Source organism: Phocoena sinus, chromosome 11 (assembly GCF_008692025.1).
Source record: "Phocoena sinus isolate mPhoSin1 chromosome 11, mPhoSin1.pri, whole genome shotgun sequence".
NCBI classification, from domain to species: domain Eukaryota; kingdom Metazoa; phylum Chordata; class Mammalia; order Artiodactyla; family Phocoenidae; genus Phocoena; species Phocoena sinus.
The window spans coordinates 32,706,714-32,724,582 of NC_045773.1; the positions used below are offsets into that span (position 1 = coordinate 32,706,714).

The following is a 17,869-nucleotide window of genomic DNA, read 5'->3' on the forward strand; positions in this document are numbered from 1 at the left end:
ACCTGCAGGAATTAGTACAGCGTGGATACTCAGTAAGTATTTGTTGAGGGAATGAATGCATGAATATGTGAGAAAAAAATACCTGCACAAAGTGTTTTCTCTGACTTGCTGGAAGGGATCACCATGATGAAGAAATATGTAAAAATACAACAAAGCAAAGCAAAGCAAAACAAAACAAAAACCAACAAAAAACTTGGAGCCACTTAACAGGTTTTATAAAACATAACACATCTTATAATTTTCTATCCCTAGCCCTCAAGGGCTACTTTTAAGCATTTTGAACACTGTATGCGTTTATATACATATTTAAACATAAAGTTAGAGAATGTTGGCTCTAGAAGGAATCTTAAGATCCTTTAGTTCAGCTTTTTAATTTTTCAGATAAGAAAACTAAGTCTCAAGAGGGTAAAGATGACTTATTTAAGATCCCTAAAGCTTCCAGTCCTTGTTCTACTATATAAAGTTGCTTTCTATTTAATACAATTATTCTTTACTTTTTCAAGGACCCAGTGTGAAAGAATTCTGTTGAGAATCATAGATCTTCTCTCTGGAGGAAAAACGTACATAGGCATATAAGTAAGAAATTGTTCCCATGGAGTCCAAGGATTCCTATTTAGAACCCAAGGATCAAAGGAAAAGAGATAGGGTGCCCAAGAATAGTGAGCCTTAGGTATAAATTTAAATACATTTTTAGCTGGGTATGTTACCTGACTTTTCTGAAAGATAGAAACACCTTACAGAGTTTTTGTGAGAGTAGTTGAGAAAATGTAAGTGCTGCACTTAGAAGGTACTCCACAAAACGTTGGTAACATTTCAAAAGACATGGCATTATAGGACTTCTCAAAGGACTCTCGACAAGGCTTTTTATATATATAACAAGCCTTTTCAGTTGAGGGAAAGGTACATGGGAAACTAAACACAACAGGTGTAGTTTGCTTTTGCCCACAGAGCATCCAGGTCAACAGAATGAGTGCTGATTTCCTTGTGACTGAGAGAAAGAAGAGGATGAGGGCAAAGAGGCCTCAGGGTCTACGGGTCTGTGAAAAACCTTAAATACCAGAGGTGTAAAAGGAAGGTGTAAGAAATAGGGCATTTGGGCTGGAAAAGGAAGGCATCCTCCTCTTTCAGGGGCAACTTCCTTCATTTAATATTTGAATTCCAACCAGGAGAGGAAAAAAGGAGTCATCCCTGGTCTTGGATGATTCCATTTACCTCTGCTTACCCAGACATCCCATGGTTGGATTTGCTTCATTTGTCTAAGCTCCCTATAAGACTCATCAGGACAGGAAGGAAATCACTGCTCTAGTCCTGCAAACTTTCTACTCAAGTGAAAGAGACCAAATCTGGAGATTCCCTTGACGTTTGGAGTCCCCTAATAGACAATAGCAGCAGCTGGGGCTCCAGACTTGCTGGGTGGGAGCTTTTTCCAATGCAAAACCTGTCCAACTCCTCATGCACTTTATCTTCAGGTGTATTTGTATGTGTGTGAATGAACTGACACCATCTTTCTACCTTAAATAGGACGATGCACACACTTTGCTGGGCACAGATGAGGCACTCAATGAATGATGGCAACTATGATGATGATGATGGTATTATTTTCTTGCTCCCTTCTTCATTTACATTCTCTTTTTCCTTCGGAGGAACAAGAAAGTAAGTCTTTTGAAATCCCTTCACCCTCCTAAAGAAGATAAAACTAATGCGAGGGTGCCAGGGTAAGGGAACCTCGACCCCCCCCCCCCCCCCCCGCTCTAAAGCTTAACTTGAAAGATAGTTGCACCCCCTCCACCAAGTGTCATCCCTGTCCCTGTCGCTGAAGCCACCTAACTAATCCCCCGAGTGCCTGGCAGCTTTTGGAGGAGGGTAGCCGGGAAGGGGCGTCGGGGACAGGGGATGGAGACGAGATGCTCCGAGACAGCGGCCTCCTGGGAGGAAGCGTTACGAAGACCCCCGCGCCTGAATCCCGCCCCGGCCGGGCGCTCTCTGCTGCCCCCCGCGGAGGTGGCCGCGTCCCAGCCCCGGCCCCCCCCCACCCCCCAGCAGCTCCTCGGGAATGCTGGGAATGTGAGTCAGGGCAGCGGCGAGCAAGCGAGCGAGCGCGCCGAGCGGCCGGGCGGGGGGCCCGGCGGAGCGCATTTCTGGCAGCGCCCGAGAGAGCGCGAGTCTCGAGACTGCGGCGGGTGCCGCCCCCTCGGCCGTCGGCCCCGCCCGGCCCGGCGCCCGGCCTCGGCCCTCGGAACGGCGCCTTTCCTCCTTCCCTCCCCCCGCTCCCCTCCCTGCTCCTCCTCCTCCTCCCGCTCCTGCTCTCTCGGGCTTCGGCTCCGGTGCCGGCTCCGGCTCTTCCCCGCCGCCCGGGGCCAAGGCGACAAGAGGTTGTAAAAATCCATGTGGGACGGCCCCGGGGCGAGCATCGGAAAGGTGAGACGTCGACGCCGGGGCCGCTGGGCGCCCGGCTCCCTCGGGGCGTCCGTGCCCGGGCATCCCTCGTGCCGGGTCCCCCTCACTCGTGGGGAGCTGCAATGCGTTATCGGGGGGAGCCGAGGGGTGAACCACCCGCCTCCACCAGGGCTTGCCGGGGCGGGGGAAAGGATGGGGCGGCCTAAGGGCGGATTTGTCTCGATGTAGAAACCCCCGGATTGGAACAAGTGCACGGCTTCCTCCGGCGCGCGGGGGCCGCTCGCTCGCCCCGGCGGCCCGGGCCACCTCCCGCAGTCCGTCTCCTGCAGCCACTCTCATTGCTATTGCCTTTCTTCTTTCCATCTCCCCCTCTTTCGCCTGGCTTTCCCCCTCTTGCCTTGAAGGGTGGGGTGTTGGCAGGGGCAAGGGTCTCAGGGAATTCCCAAGCAGAACAAAGTAGAGAAAGGTGGAGCCTCAGACTAGGGGGTGGGGTACCTAGCTGCTTCGGTGGGCTCCGAGGGCAGCGGTTTAAAACAAACAAACAAACAAACAAAAAAACCGTGTCAGAGAACATGAAGCGGATTTATTGGGGAGGGGTAGAGGGTGGTGGTATATGCAAACGAATACGATGTGAAATTAAACTGAACGACATTCCTTCCCTCGCCTTTCCCATCTCCGAATTATACAAGAAAAGCGATACTTATAGGATTGTACCTATTCATTTTATTTATTTTTTTTATTACTGTCGGAGCCTTTGAAAGATCATCTTAGGACAGTGAAGATTAAGGGCTGCTTTGGTGCGGGATAATAAAACAGCGCTCGTGAACTACGATCGGCCCTGCCTTATTTATTTTGTACTTAAGGGTCTCTGTTCTCCTTGCGCGAGAGGGAGGGTCCGCTCTGTTACGAGAGGATCGATTTTAGGCGGCTACCTGCCTTTGCTGGATGAAAGGCAGTTTACTCCCGGAGCGGTGAATTGTCAGCTCCTTCTGTGATTGACAGCCACACCTACCACTTAGGTGGGCAGAATGGGGACCGCTGGAATCTCAGGAGCCAATCAATGCTCGAGAGAGGAGGGCAGTTCCCACTGTCAGGGTTAGTTTCCTGGTTGGCTTTTTAAATCAGTGGTTTTACTTAACCATTGGTTTATACCAGGTATGAGGCTCCAGCTGTGAGAGGCAGACAAGCGAGAAGAAAACTCTTCGAAAATGGGCTTAGAAGCAAGTATGCTTGACTTGTATTTGTCACCCCCAACCCTTTTTTTAGTTGTAGTAGTTGGGGATGCTCAGGCCGTTGGCTTAAAAATGAAAATGAAATGAATCTGTGTAAAGAATGAAATGGGAGAAGGTGTTGGGGGTTAGAATTGTCCACCTATTTCTCTAGAATTGCAGGCTCCTTTATAAGAGATACCATTTACTCTTGAGGTATCTGGAAAAGGGTGTGGCGCTTTGTCTCCTATGGTCACTCTTGTCCTTGTAAAGTCACATTGTTTCTCAGTATACAGTACTTGGCTCTTGGCTCTATTGGGTGGATTTTTAAGATATTTTTGAAGCAGGCAAGCATGCTTTATTTGGATTACCACGAATAGATTCTTTTAGTTTTTGACAGTATAACCCAACTTCTGAAGTGAAGGCTGCCTTCTTCACTTCCAGTTTGGATGCCAGTTTGGAGGTGGCAGTGGGGTCAAGCCAGATCCTTTCTGGAGGGTAGAAGAGTTTGCGTTTAAGGTGAATTTGCTTTTAAGGTGAGCCATCTTGTCGGTCTGCTTCTGTGCTTTAATGAAAGCTTTGTACAGTTTGGGGGTGGTGGTGTGTGGATTGTGATGGAAGCATGGCTTTCACCAGCAAGATCTTCAAGGGTGGATGGATTGTGGGCGGAAGGAGCAGATCCTTCTCAATTCTCTATTAGTGAAAGGCTAATTTTTCAATACTCTTGTCACTGAATTCAGTGGAAAAATTACTGGTTGAACCAGAGAGCTGTCACCTTATGGAAGTTGTACCTGGATGTGAATATAAAGCTGTGCATTCAGCATTTCATGAACAGATTGTGAGCCAGCGTATACTGATTAGGATGGTCTTCATGTAGGAGACAGGTTTGTCAAGGTAGTATTATTACTATTATCATTATTATTGTTATTGCATATGCTAGCACTTTGGGGAGTACTTTACATGTATTTTCTTTTTTAAACCCTGCAAAGCCCCTATGAGGTAGGTAGGACTATTATTATCCTCAAATTATAGATAAGGAAACTAAAAGGAATTAAGTATCTTGCCACAGTTTAGTGTGAGAGTGAGAACTTGAGCCCAGGTTTCTCTGACCCAGAGCCCATGACCTTGGACATGGCCTTGAATTCAAATTTTGGTTGTGCAGTCTGCATGTGTCCAGTCTGCAGTGTGGGCTCTTCCGGCTTACATAGGGTCTATTCTGTTAAGAGTTCCCTGCCATATTGATGGTCTTTGCACTGTCCTATTTGCCTTGCCACTTTGAAAGCTGTTGCCTCCACCAACAGGCAATTTAAGTAATTTTGTGTATTATATATTTCCAGTATGTCAGTTTTGGCCCAAAGGAAATTTGGTTTCAAACTTAACGGTGACTTAAAAAAAGGTAAAACAGAATAGAATGCACACTCTTCCATTTTTCTTGATATCTTAAATTTCCACTGGAGTTCTGAATAGTTCTTAGTTGAATACATGCTCTTTTTATCCAATTGGCTTGTTTTCTTGTTTTGTTTTTGCTAAAGGATAGGAATTTTATTTTTTCTTCCACTTACAAAGAGGTTCTTTTCCATTAGTGATTAAATATAATTATATTTAAAATGATTCTATTAAAACAATATTGCTCTCTTGCTTTATTATGCTGCAAAACCCACAGACTTAAGCCTATCAGTGTCTTCTTCCCATTGAAGAAACTCAGTGGTCATGGTTGGCCAAAACAGGTATCCTGAAAAGTGAGTTTAGATGAATGGTGTTGGAGTCCAGAAATTCACCTCAACAGATAGTCTTTGATTTTGGTGGCGTTGACTTTGTACAATCAACATTTTTGTTTGTTTTACTGGGACTTGCTTTAACCCCTTTTATCAGCTCAGAAGTTAACATTTTGGCTGTCACATGGGAGACCTACCTGCCAGCCAGCAGTTCAGTTTTAGCAATGTTTATGTTATTCCTTGATACTTTATTGTGATTTTCCTTATTTTAGGAAGATAGTAAAACAAAAGGGAAATAGAAAAGCATTGATATTAATGATAATGTAGGTCTCATAAATTTAAAACAGTTGATCAAAAGATAGAAATCATTAGGTGTACCAAAGGCAGAGATGCTTTAACTGGTTCTTTCTTACCAGAAGAAAAAGAACAAAATGAATGATTATGTAATAAATGTGAAATTATATCAAATGGTAAAAAATAAATTAGTCAACATTTGCTGCATAACAAAACTCCCGGACTTACAGCAACAGGTATTTATTCTTGGGACTTCCCTGGTGGTCCAGTGGTTAAGAATCCACCTTCCAATGCAGGGGACGCGGGTTCGATCCCTGGTCGGGGAACTAAGATCCCATATGCCATGGGGCAGCTACCTACTGAGCCCTCATATTCTGGAGCCTGTGCACCACAACTAGAGAAAAGCGCACCACAACTAGAGAAAACCGCACCACAACTAGAGAAAAGCCCACGCGCCACAACAAAGAGCCCACATGCTGCAATGAAGATCCCGTGTGCTGCAACTAAGACGCGACGCAGCCAGATAAATAAATAAATAAATATTTTTAAAAAAGAAAAGAGGGATCTTCTTAAAAAACAAACAAACAAAAAAACAGGTATTTATTCTCACCCTCATGAGTCTGTCGGTTGACTGTTATTTGGCTCATCTAGGTTGGGCTCCTTGTGGTGGCTCTGCTATAAGCTGTAAGTTGGATTTTGATCTGCTCCACCTGTGTTTGGGGACAGGGCTGAAGGGATAGCAGCTACTTGGAGCATGCTCTTATCGTGGGATATCACTGTATTCAAGAGCCTTGCCAAGCTGCACAAGCTAATGTCATTTCCACTAACAGTGTTTTTGGATATACCAAGTCACATGGGGAAGCCCAACATCCATGGGTAAAAGTAGACTCTGCCCATAGTTGGGGAGGGAATATTTGATGAACTATAATCTGAACTCCTACAATGTGTAAGAAGTATGGTGTTTTTATAGAATTTTGTAATTTTTCTTCTCATTCTTGGGGAATGCAGTCTTCATCCCCTCACTCCTATCCCTGGCTTTATGACATATAAACCTAGTGTTTTACTTGTGCATTTCAGGAATATACCATGTTTGATTCTAGAGGACTGACTGTAAAAGCAGGTATGAATATATACATGAGTGTATACGTGAATTACTTAAATGATCAAGGCACTATTTATTAGAACCTACTGTGTTTGAGGGACTGTGCTCAATGGAGTGAGGAGCTCAAGAATTTTTGTCTGACGTGAGTCCTGTTACCATAGAACTTATTAGGAGTAGGTGTCAGGAAAGAATTCTTGGATGAAATGGCATTTTCCTGGACCTTGAAGCAGTGACAGTTTTAGAGGTACAGATAGAGCAGTGGATATAGTAGAAGTGTAAGGAGCACATCTGGTTATAATGAGTTATTCCATTTGGCTAGAGGGTAAGACACGTGAATAATAATAACAATAATTATAATAATAGCAATAATTATAGCTTAACTTTCATCGAGCAGTTAACTACGTGCTGTGTACTCTGCTTAGCACTTTACGTAAAGTATATAATTTAATATTGGGGTAGACATTGCTGATTGCCTATCCAGTATTCATTCTCTCCTTTCTAACTAAAAGAACTCCAATTTTGTTTGGGATGGGGATATGCGCATCTCACGCTCCCAAACTCCGTTACGTGAATGGCCACGAAATTCAGGTCTTAATGATGCAAGTGGATGTTGTTGGATGGGGGCCTTCCTTAAAGCTTAGTGAGGAGGACACACTTGGCTGGTATACCCCAGCAGCATTTGACCGCTTTTTGCTTCTTGCTGCTGGGAAAATGGGCACAATGCCTTGAGGCGCAGCCTCGAACTACAACAACAAAGATAAGACCATGTATTAAAAACGACAAAGCTGGCACCTGGAAGGCTGTTGGTCTTGATTGACATTGTTGAGCCATAGTAACAGCCTAGACTGCCTTCCCCTGTACTTCTTGTTGCTTAAAACAAATAACCTCCTTACTTGTAAGCCACTATTTGTTACTTGTAATCAAACATAATCCTCGCTGATACATACCTTCTCAAGAACCTTTCAAAGTAGATGCCATCATACCTATTTTAAAGGTGAGAACATCAAAAATCAGATTAAGGCATTTGCACAAGATCTAGGATTCATCACTATGTCATTTTGACTTTCAGGGCCATCATCCTGCCTTTGGCTGGGCAAATATAGCCACAGAAGAGATAGTGTTGGAAAAGTAGTTTGGGGTAAAATTGAGGAGGCAACTGGATTCCAGGCTGAAAAGTCTGAGTTTTAGTTCTGGGCTAACGAGTACAGTTGGCCCTCAGTGTATACGGGTTCTGCGTCTGGAGGGTTGACTGTAAGGGACTTGAGCATCCTTGGATTTTGCTATCCATGGTCATTTTGGGAGCCAATCCCCTGCAGATACTGAGGGACAACTGCGTAAGATGATTTGGAAAAGACAGAGACTGGAGGTTGGAAGATCATTGAGGCTTAAATACGTGACACCAGTGCTTTAGTGTGAATGAAAGTGGAGGAGAAGCTGGGCACAAAGGTGAGCTGGGAACGTGAGAAGAGAATGGAACTGAGGGAACACAAATCATAGTTGGCTGCTTACCTGTAATCTTCTGAGAACAAAAATGAAAGTCTCCTGAAGGTTAGTATTAATTTCTACTAATGGCTTCACATTTACCAGGAAGTAGGGAATGAGTAATGTAGAGAATTGTTAATGGGATGTGAATCATTATTTAGTGCAATAGGTGGGGACTTCTACTTCTTGTCTGTATCATTTACTGAACCCTTGATGACCTTGTATGACATGATTTTGGTCTGGGTCTGGCTCCATTGTGCCAAAGGTAGCAGAGATGAAGGGTATGGCCAGAGAGTGGTGAACATTACAACAAATTCTGTCAGTGGACTTATTTCCACATCTGCTAATCATTCTGGAGCTTTCTTAGGGGTGGGGCAGGGTCAATTTAACTTCCTGGGCCTCCTTTTTTTCTCCTGTCTCTCTACTTTTTTAATCTGTAAAATAAAGGATTTGGTTTACATTAGTGGTTTTCAAATGTTTTTCAGCTGTAGAAACTTTTGTTTCCTGAAAAAAAACTTGTCTGGACCCTGAGTATATTTACAGAAAAAAGCAAAGCTGCTCTGAAAATTCAGGGTCCAGGTTTGTGTAGTCTGGTATGTCTTTATGTTGAGGCCACTGATCTGAAATGATCCCTACACATTCTCCCAGGTCCAGGATTATGTGAATCTTAGAGCTGTCCAGATGTTTTATTGGAGCATCCTCTTTAACAAATCCCTTTGTTATTTCACAGCTTGCTGTGTTTTAGTATCGTCCAGGGTAGAGGTTGTTAATGTTCGCCACAGCTACTTTTTCTCCAGGTGTATGTTGTGTTACCTCTATGCTAGAGCATTTAATTTCCAGTGTGAGACCATCCAGTACTCTTTTCTGCTGTGATGATCATACAAGCACCTGTTGAGATGGAGCCTCCATCCGCCAGGGTCCCTGAGTCACTAAATGAGCAAAGCTTCCAGTCAACTGGCATTGGACATACAATGTGACCGAGAAATACCTTTGTTGTTTTAAGCCATTGAGATTTTGTGATTGTTTATGCAGCACTTTTTAAAAAGCTTATCTTTACTGATCATCTTTTGGCACATCTGCTAAACTTTAACTTACTTTTTAAGTGTCTTCTGGATCAACCTGAGGTCTGGCCAACTTGTCCTTACTTTGTGCTTAGGAAAGTAGGAGGTAGCATCTACATTAGCTGTCCATGTAGGTCTCTGTACTCATAGATTCGATGAATTGGAATACTTACGCTTAATTACATTTGCTGTCGTGTTAAAAAAAAGTCCAAAGATATATTGTGTAGTGCACCTTACTTTAAAAAAAAAGCCTTTAATTTAATGTCCTGTTGCTTTTTAAGGTAGTAGAACCTCAGTGGTTTGGGGAAGAATAATTATTATCAGTTACCATAATAATGGCTACTATAGCTTGAGGACTCATTCATTGATTTGTGTAATATTTATTGAGCATCTACTATGTGATAGGTACTGGTGGTATAGGGGTGAACCATAGATAGTTCCTCACTTGGAGCTTACACCCTAATTGGGGGTTGTGGAAAAGTTTGCTCTGTTCTATGAAGGACACTAGTTATGAACATTTACTATGTGCTAGGTGCTTTATATCCCTCATTTCATAATACCCATAAAGGTAGGTATATTATCCCCATTTTATAGATGAGGAAACTGAGGCTCAAAGAATTTGATAAACTCTATGAAGGCAAGAGCTTTTGCCTTTTGCTGTATCCTCCAGTGCTTGGAAGAATCTTTGACACATAGTGGCTGCTGAATAAATATTTGTTGATTGAATAAATGAGCAGAGGAGCTTGCTTAAAATTAATGCCATGGTAGAACCGGAACTTGGTTGGGTGAACCCACATCTGCTTGACTCTCAGGCTGTTAAATTATCAGTGGGCATAGCAGGAGCAGTGTGTTTACACACAGTTACAACAGAAGCAACAACTGAGCCCCACCAGTGTCAATGCCAAAGGCACCAGCAAGAGCCAGATTGTCTCTCTTTTATGGCTAGGGCCGAGTTCTCTGCATGATTTGCTACTCACTGTGTCTCAGCTGGGGAAACTCGAGGCCACTACCTCACTGACTTAATTGCTGATGTAATTGGTCACCCCTCTCTTGGGCCAGTTCAACTTCTGCTCTATCCGGATTTCCTTAGCACTTGGCTGGCCCTGTTTCCCAGGTCTGTGCCTCAAGTTCTGCTTTTAGCATTTTGTGCATTCCTTCTCCACTTGCATTTTCCAGATTTGTTGCTTTGAAGTTCCAGGAAATCTCTAGTTGCTGGCATCTAGTGGGCACTCAACAAAATTAAAAAAAAAAAAAAAAGGGAGAGAGAGAGAGAGAGAAGGAAAGGAAGGCAGCCAGCACTTTCAGGAAAGAACTGTGATTACTTTTTCCTGGGAGTCAATCGTGAGATTGCAGCCCCAGCAGATGAGGAGTATGGGTTGGGTTGGAGGGCATCCCTGGGGTACACCTATAGATGGAAGGCCAGTGGCAATGTTCATAGATGCCTTATACCAGCAGCTTTACTTTGCTGTGGTTTGTTCTTCAAATTCTACATTTCGCTCACTTAATTCTCTTGTATGTGTGCAGTATGTGCACGCACGTGTGTGTGTATGCATGGGGGGAGTCTAATTCTTTCTTCCTGCCTTACAGCTTTCCACCCCTAAAGGTAGTTGTCATTCTGTGATTTCAGAATGTGAATGAATTACAGGCAGCAAAGTGCATTCTCTGTAAGTGTATTAAGAGCAAACTATTAATTCAAGGCAATTTCTTAGTGGCTCAGAAGACAAGAGCTTGAATGGGAATTGAGCAATGTGTTCTTTAAGAATATGCTCAGATCCTTATGCAAACTGTGAGAGGCTTTCCCCTAAAACAGTATGGCTAATTATAGCAAGAAAGGGCAGGGTTTTATGTAAGGAATTATACTGAGTTGTGCACTGTAGTTACTAGTTCTTTTGTAGCAGATTTCTCTAAAACAAGATGGGTGTGGTCAGGGTGGGAAGTTCATCTTCTGTGGGCCCAAGGTGATTGAAGGTAGGGGCCCAAGGTGATTTGGGGTCTGGGAGCTGCTCTGAGGGTGGAGAACAACACTCTGAAGGCGGAAGGTTGAGTGGCTCTGTAAGATGTGAGGTTGGTCTGATCCATGGTTATTTTCTTAGTGACACCGGTAGGCACCAAACTCCTACCGAGATGACTTTCTTATTCCTGGTTTAAGGCAGATTAGCCATGCTGCATTCCTGCCAGCTGGCTGCAAGCTAACTGCCATCCCTGGAGGAGCAAGACTGTGGTTCAAAGATCAGGATCCTAGTGGAGCAGCGTTGTTGATCCTTTTCCACATTTGGCTCTCAGGAGAGGGCTTCAGATGTGTTTTCTTTCTGTCTGGTGATGTGTGCTTTTTGTTCCTTCTGGGTAAAATTCTCCCTGCTTCCTTCCCCCTACCCGCTTTGGTTCTCTAGCCATCTTGTTTCTGAAACCTCTCCATGGGGGGAAGCAGGAGGTTACATAGTGAATTGGATGATAGCTTGGTATTCTTAGGAGTTCGTTGAAAATAGGTCCTGTTTGATGCTGGGTGGATATAAAGGCACTGGAGTTTCAGTGACTGCTGTTCATCAGGCTTGCAAGCACAGAGCAGTTAGTAGGGGTACATAAGGGAAATTCTTTACCTTTTTTGTTAAGTCTGAGAAAGTACTATCTTTTCATACAGAGCCTTCAAATACATTGAGGGGACATCCTTAAAATCAGCAACATGAATAACTTCCGAGCAGATTTTTTTTTTTTTTGGTGGTACGCGGGCCTCTCACTGCCGTGGCCTCTCCCGTTGCGGAGCACAGGCTCCGGACGTGCAGGCTCAGCGGCCATGGCTCACGGGCCCAGCCGCTCCGCGGCATGTGGGATCTTTCTGGACTGGGGCACGAACCCGTGTCCCCTGCATCGGCAGGCGGACTCTCAACCACTGCGCCACCAGGGAATTCCGCCCCCCCCCCCACCCCAAGCAGATTCTTTTGGATATAGAGATGTGAGCACTGACCTGCAAGTCAAGAGACCTAAATTCCATTTCTGGCTTTACCACTAGCTTTCTACTTATTTCTCCGTTTCTTAATATATATCAAAACCATCTGGCTCTTTTCCAGGTCTAAAATGATTTTTTTTTTTTTACAGCAGGTTTTTCATGCAAAGGATCAACTAAGTAACTGTCATTTTATAAGCTATTTTATCCTGGAAAACAAGAATGTCCAGTGTGCTTTCATGATGGACTTTATTAACAAAGAGTTAAGCCATTATATTATATTTTCGCTATATATATGTGTGCTTACTTCATGGCAGCTCTCTGCTGGCACTGGGGGTGCAGTTGTAAACAGAGCAGAGTTGTAAATAGGTGATTTTGGGGGGCTCAGGGATTGTAGCCTCTAGGGGGGCACCAAACAAGTAAGCAGGCTACTGTAATGGAAGCTCTTATGGCAGAACACCCAGGCTGTCCTCCTCTAGGAGGACGTGGGAGATTCATGGATGAAGGATGGAGACAGGCTTCTAGAAGAAGGCAACACCTAAGGGGAGGTAGAACACTAAGAGGACCTGGCTGGGGTAAGCTTGGTTTTTTGTTTTGTTTTTTTAAACATCCTTCCCCTATCACATTTTTTTGAGTCTTTATTGAATTTGTTACAATATTGCTTCTTTTCTATGTTTTGGGTTTTTGGCTGCGAGGCATGTGGGATCTTAGCTCTCCGACCAGGGATCAAACCCACAGCCCCTGCATTGGAAAGCGTGTTCAACCACTGGACCATGAGGGAAGTCCCTGGCCTTGGTTTTGATGGTACAAATAACAGGGGGAACAGTCCAGGTCCAAAGATGAGCAAGAGAATGGAAGGTTGGGGGTTTGGGGAGATGAAAGTAGACCTGAGGAGATGGAGTTTAGCTTGGCTGGGGGTGGGGGTTTGTGAGAGAGGCCAGGGAGAGTAACAGGCATGAAGACCCTGTGATCCACTAAGGAGATGAAGTTCAAGCTTAACCGTCAAAGGGTTTCAGTAGGGAACTGACACAACCAGAGATGCTGAATTCTCTTTATTCTTCTTTCATTCCACTTTCGTGGCAATAACTACCTGCTTTTGGTGTTTGTGGGAGTATGGAGTTTGAAATTGGGGTAAGGGAGTAGCAGGATGACCTGGAAAACAATAGAAAGATTATGAATATGGTCTTGGGAATCCTAGCAGTGCCCATTCTGATTTCATTGACCAAACACACTTTATGCAGCCTTAATAACTTTAAAAGACCATTTTCCAGGTGAAGATGCTCCTGATAAAAGATCTGTAGTGAGACTCCACGCTGTTTGTTGGTTTTGAGCATCTCTCTGAATGTCGTCTGGGACCAGGTCCTTTTCAGTGAGTTTTGAGCAAAGCACAGAGCATGGATCTTGTTTTAAAATGTTTGCAAATGTTTGCAGTTAATGGGTGCAATTAAACTGACTTTGTTAGACCAATAGAAAGCAATAGTTAAAGTAATTCATAGTGTACAATTTCTGAGAGTGGCGTGAGAATGCTCATGAATGAAAATGGTTTAATTATTCTGTGAAGCGTACAAGATTGAGAGTTATGCGCTGAAACTGCCTTCAGTGCCCCATGTATACCAGCTGCCTATGGCTTTACTTTTGTATGATTTTTGTACTCTAGATGGTAACACTGCTAAACTGCCTTTCATACCTTAATCTTGACTTCTGTGCTTCAGCTTGTGAGCCAACATTTTGAGCTACTATATTATGGCCTTACCTGATAACAAGTAGTTTTATTTCAGCAACATCACCATATTTGTATAGCAGAGTTCGTGTAATCATTTGAGTAGTTCTTTAATCTTCTCATTATTTTATAAAAAGTAAGTGGAAAATGAAAAAAATATAGGCAGTAATAAAGGAGAAACATGAGCCTCAGAAACATAATGTAATTGAGGCAAAGATGGAAACCATTTAAACATGCCCAATATAGATGGTGTTTACTCAGTCAGATGCTTCGGACTTAAGGTGGCCAACTCTATATAGTTGTGAGGGATAAGAATGAAGTTAAAGGCTATGGACATATGAAATTTAAAAAAAAAAGCTTTGTGGATTATGATAAAGATCAAGATGTAATTTGGATTTTGTCACTTATTTGTCTTGGGGTACAGAGCTTCCCTTTTTAACATATAAGTGTAATAAACTTTTGTTTGTTCAGCTTTAAAAAAACGTATATTAAGAAAGGCATTTTCTGCAAAAGTAGTGGATAGAAATTGAACTTCTCACCAGTCTTATTTAGGAGAGTCTGCCATCGTCAGTAGCATATTCCTTTGATAGGCTAAGTGGCATAGGTGGTCATTGTGCTTAGCAAAATTCTCTGTGTATTTTGGTGCACCAGTAAAGAGAAACCAAAGAAAATAAAATGGTACTTAGCAAAGGATGCACCTCAATGGATTTTCATGATTCCATGGTTTCATTTGGTAGAAAAAGACTAAATGCATCTTAGTCCTCATCATATGCCTTAGTGATGCTATGATGGTACATTTGGAGCCAAAGAGAAAGAAGGGTAAGAATTAAGATTTGTGTACAATTAACCCCACAGCCCTCTCATTCCCCTGGTCAGGAGGGTATGATGGTGATCTGTCTGCCTTGGAGGATCTAACTGTTATTTGGGAGCTTTTTAACTTTCTTTGTGGGCTCTGCCCACTTCTAAGCAGAGGATTGAGTTGGATGCAAACTTTCGGTTCCTTTTCATGCCTCTTGTGGTTAAATGGTGAATGTTAAATCATGGGAGATGTTGATGTAAAAGAAAAGAATATGTACGTTTTTAAATATATGTATAACTGAATCACTTTACTGTACACCTGAAACTAACACAACTTTGTAAATCAACTATATTTCAATAAAAATAACATGGGAGGTGTTAATCAGGTAGGAGATGGGAAAGAATAGCTCTTGGGTTTCTAACCTCTTCCTGAAACCGAGACACAGTTTATCAAAAGGGCAAATAACTCTTGGACCAGAAGTTCAAGAAACTCATATTAAGTACCTACTATATGTCAGACACTGTGCTAAGAACGTGCAAGAATGATCTCATTTAATCTTGATCCAAATATTATTTCTCATGATGAGGAAATTAACATTTAGAGAAGTTAAGAAACTTGCCTGGGTGTCTTAGTTTAGCTTCTCCCAGAATTAGAACCTGAGACAAGTATTCTAGTACAAGGAATTGTTTGGGACATACAGGGAACGCCAGTAGGTGAACAAGGATATGAGACAGCGGGGAGAAGGCAGCCAATACATAGGACATTATTCAGTAAGTTACTTCAGTGGCGACTGGAGTTTAATCGCACAAGGAAACTCTGGAGATAGTGTAACACACCTGCCTCTGGATGGTCTCATGTGAGGGGTGAGGAAGCAGGGGTATGTAACCACCAGCTCCTGTCAGTTGTTTTTTGTTTTCTTTTTGAAAATTTATTTTTATTATTTTTTATTGTGGTAAAATATATATAACATTTATCATTTAAGCCATTTTTAAGTGTACAGTTCTGTGGTATTAAGTTCACTCACAATATTGTGCAATCATAATCACTCTCCATCTCCAGAATTTTTGCATCATCTCAAACTGAAGCTCTGTGCTCATTAAACAATGACTCCTATTCCCTCCTGCCCCCAGCCCTTGACAACCGCTATTCTACTTTCCGTCTCTATGAATTTGATTATTCTAGGTACATTATACGAGTGGAATCATACAATATTTGTCCTTTTGTGTCTGGCTTACATCTCTTAGCATAATGGTTTCAAGATTCATCCATGATGTAGCATGCATCAGAGTTTCCTTCCTTTTTACGGATGAATGATATTCCATTGTACTTATATACCACATTTTGTTTATCCGTTCATCCGCTGATGGACATTTGGTTTGTTTCTACATTTTTGCTATTGTGAATAATGCATCTATGAACATTGGTGTATCCATATTTCTGTCAGTTGTTTCTGAGAATGGTTAATTCCCTGGCAGTTCCATCCCCCACCTTGCAAAAGCAGAGTAGTTTTCCAAGGTTCAAAAGAAATCCTTAGCAGAGATGCTGATATGGGCAGTGTGAAGTCCTTTGGGGCACTCTAAAATGTTCAAGTCAGAGGGACATCAGTAGGGCGCTTAAGAGCATTTCCTCACATGGTCTTTACCCAAGTAAATAGAGAAGCTAGGATTTGAATCTTGGACTCTTGCCTCAAAGCCCATGCTTTTAACTGCTCTACACTGAGTACTACAGTATGGAGATTTGAAGATGAATGAGCCGTGGTTATTGCCTTCAAGGACCTATCAGGGTTGAATCATCTGTTCTGCAAAAGGCTCCAGGGAAGACAGTGGCATCACATGGAGCAATCTGGAACTCACAGGGCCACTGTAAGATGGAATCACACGTAGCAGACGTACGGGTTCCCTTTCTCCTGACACCCTGTGGTGAGGCATGCTTGGGCCGGGCACGACTGGACTCTTCATGGGGCTGTGCTCCAGGATAGGCACTCACACACGTGCTGACCACTGGAGTCATGAGTTCCAGCCCACACCCATTGATACTTCCTGGTGTTCACTTGAGCTGTTTGTGCAACTATTGATATGTCACCTCAACAGGGGTTATCCTTCTATGAGCTTTTCTGACGATTGTCTTCATCTTGATGTCCAAGCATCAGAAGCAGCTATTTGTTAGGAAAGAAATTAGGGCCCAGGAATTATAAAGAGAATACATTTGGAGGCAGTTAAAATGGTTGGTTATGTGTATCTGTGTTTGAAAAGACATCATTTACAAGTGGTTTGCATTTATCTAGAAACCTAACACGAGATATTTTGTCCCTGAAAGGATGACATTACCTAGACTGGTGTTGTGGCAAAAGAAGAAAAAAATGAGAGGTCCGTCAGTGAGAAAATGCTGCCCTATATTTTAACCTAAATGTTAAATATTTTGTTTTAGTACTACATTTGTGGGAGCTGGGTGTGTTAGTCAGATATTGCTAGGGTATGCTGAGATAACAACTCCAAAGCTCAGTGGCCTCCTTCTCTCTCATGGGTTGTGCATGGTTCTATTCCACCTTGTCTTTATTCTGGCACTCAGGCTGAAGGAGTCGTCCCTTCCTTGGATGAGCCATTCTCATGGTAGAGAAGAAAACAAGTATGGTTTACTCACAAGATGGCTCTTATAGCTTCTGTTTGGATATGGCATGTGTTGCTTCAACTCACATTGCATTCTGCAAAACAAGTCACATGGCCAAGCCTTATGACAGTGGGGCAGGAAGGATTCTCCTCTCATGGGAGGGAGAGACTATAGGGATGAGCTGACTACAGAGGGACAGTGAATATTTTGAACAAATGAGGCAATTTACTGCACTGGCTAAAATTGTGCTCTCATGTGCAAATTGCTTAGCAACCTTTTTAACCATCTAATCTTTTTAGGTTCATCGCAACATGTTTAATATTGTTTTTCTCCTTTTTCTCATGAGGAAGACACATATTGTACGTAAGGGACTAGTTCTCTTCCTGGGATCCATGTAAAACCACCCATGTAGCTAGTATTATTATTCCTAATAATTCAGTCGTTAACTGTCTTTCAAGAACTAATCATAGAGTTTGAAGGAAACATTGAGACTCAAAATTTGAATGCCTTTTATAGTCATGTGAAATTAATAGGGAACAAAGG

General features: G+C 42.9%; 1 protein-coding gene across 1 annotated transcript in view; it reads left to right on the forward strand.

Moving 5' to 3' along the window:
• Positions 1–2,057: 2,057 nt before the first annotated feature.
• Positions 2,058–17,869, forward strand: part of ERC2 (ELKS/RAB6-interacting/CAST family member 2) — a 1,048,627-nt gene continuing 1,032,815 nt past the window's right edge. The window contains exon 1 of the mRNA XM_032647533.1: positions 2,058–2,418. The gene's annotated coding sequence lies outside the window, so the exon portion shown is untranslated. The remainder of the gene's footprint in view (positions 2,419–17,869) is intronic.